This window comes from Arachis ipaensis, chromosome B09, assembly GCF_000816755.2.
Source record: "Arachis ipaensis cultivar K30076 chromosome B09, Araip1.1, whole genome shotgun sequence".
Taxonomy (NCBI): Eukaryota; Viridiplantae; Streptophyta; class Magnoliopsida; order Fabales; family Fabaceae; genus Arachis; species Arachis ipaensis.
The window spans coordinates 112,246,515-112,248,441 of record NC_029793.2 but is presented as its reverse complement, the minus strand read 5'-3'; the positions used below and the strand labels follow the sequence as shown (position 1 = coordinate 112,248,441).

General features: G+C 32.6%; 1 long non-coding RNA gene across 1 annotated transcript; it reads right to left on the bottom strand.

The window, feature by feature from the left end:
• Nucleotides 495-1,927, bottom strand: LOC110267116. Its single transcript, XR_002354455.1, has 2 exons — nt 1,604-1,927; nt 495-911 (listed from the first exon to the last, which is right to left on the bottom strand). It is a non-coding gene; the product is annotated as an uncharacterized LOC110267116 (long non-coding RNA).

The window sequence follows — 1,927 nt, the reverse complement described above, 5'->3', positions numbered from 1 at the left end:
GATTCCAGTGTACAAGTTTCACCCTTTGACCAAAAGAAAATAAATAGCATCATTATAAGAGTGTTCAAAATTGTCTAGCACCAAGTGCAATATCTTTTCTCTCACTGAATTTAGACATATATATATACACACACGCATGTATATATCACTAGAATCAAAGAGAGAGAGTGTGTGTGTTTTTTCTTTGTGCACAAACTCCAAGACACTAAACGATGCTTCAAATTGCATGACAGTATATAAGAAGCATTGTGTTGACTAAATGTCTAACACTGTGCATGAGAAAATTGTATAAACCAAAGTATGAAACCACATAAATTCCTTAAACTAACAGGGTACTAGCAAACTATCAAATCTTCCAAAAACATGAACCAATAATCACCAAATTAAATTTATTGGTCTAAAAATCTAAATGCATAATGTTAGCTAGCTACTAAACAATTAAAAATAATGCTAGATGACTAGCTACTACAATAATATAATATACAACACAATAATAGGCGGAATAAGTGATTAATTAACTGGCATAAGATGTTGAAATCCAATAATATTATTTGTTTGGTTATATATATTATATAAAAATATAAATAAAATAGGATCTTAAAAAAGAACATAGACAAGTTCCTTTTTTTTATTACTACAAATTGGACGATGTATTGTTCTGTCACAAACACAGCCCCTTGTTCTCACTTACCTTGGTTCGTTCATTGATTGATTCAATTTAACATGAGTCTTTTCATCACAAGCTGCTACTACTACTGCTACTGCTTTCTCAACTTACCCGATATCACTGCTTCTTCCACCCAACAACACTGCTGTTTAGGTTGCACCTTTTTAATCAACTTCCAAAGCCTGTAGTAGATAGTCTCCCCATGCTTCATCGCTCTAACCCCATTCTCAAATCACAAGTTCATCTGCATAACCAAATACAGAAAGTATCACTTATATACCAAAATCAACCATTAAATCAATTTACATGTTAAAATATAAAATATATATTAAAAAATAAATTAAATAACACATATATTATATTAATTTATTGGTTAATTAATTTTTTTTTCACATAACATTTTTTTTTAATTCGAATGATTTGTCCAGATGAATAAGTATAAAACATATAGTTATTTAATTTTTTCTCTTGTTATAATACATAACCATGTATAAAAGTTAAATCCATATAATATAATGATATATAACAAGATAAGTTAAAGTTAAGCAACTCATCAATCATTAAATCTCAATATAAGCAAGATCTAGTGACATTAGTTAATATAGTTAATAGTTACAAAAACTATACACTAATAATAATCAGTAAGACTAACATCTAATATATTAATTATTAATTCGATAAATCTTTATACAAAACAACTAATAATTTTACAACCTAAATACTCAATTGAAAAGAAAATAATTGAAATAATCAATCTCTTAATCAAAATTTTTTATATGACTGATCCATTTAAAGAAATAGTGATATAGCTAGCCAGAATCTGGCTTGCTTATGAAATTAGTATTTTGAATTTAAAAAGAAAAGAAAGAAAGGAAGAAAAGAAGTATGCAGTATACATGCAGGTTTTTGTGTCCTTGTAAGTAATAAATAACTTACACTAGTATTAGTGGAAGGTGGTTGCGGTTGCGGGAGCGGTTGCGATTGCGGTTGCGGTTGCGGTTGTTGTTGGTGTGGGGGCCTCTTGCGCTTCTTCTTCTCATAGCTAATGCCTCTGGCTTTAGCCTGAGAATCACGAACCTCGCGAAGGTAAAGCCTAACGGCGCGAGCGCCGAAAGGGTTAGCCTCCGGCTTGCCGCCATTCTCTTCAAACGCCGCCCTTAACCGACCAATCAGAGCGTCTAAGCTCCCCCAAGCTTGGCGGAGCGGGCAAGGGCACGGTGCAGGCGGGTTCGGGTGCCCGAAGAATGGACATAGCTGCGT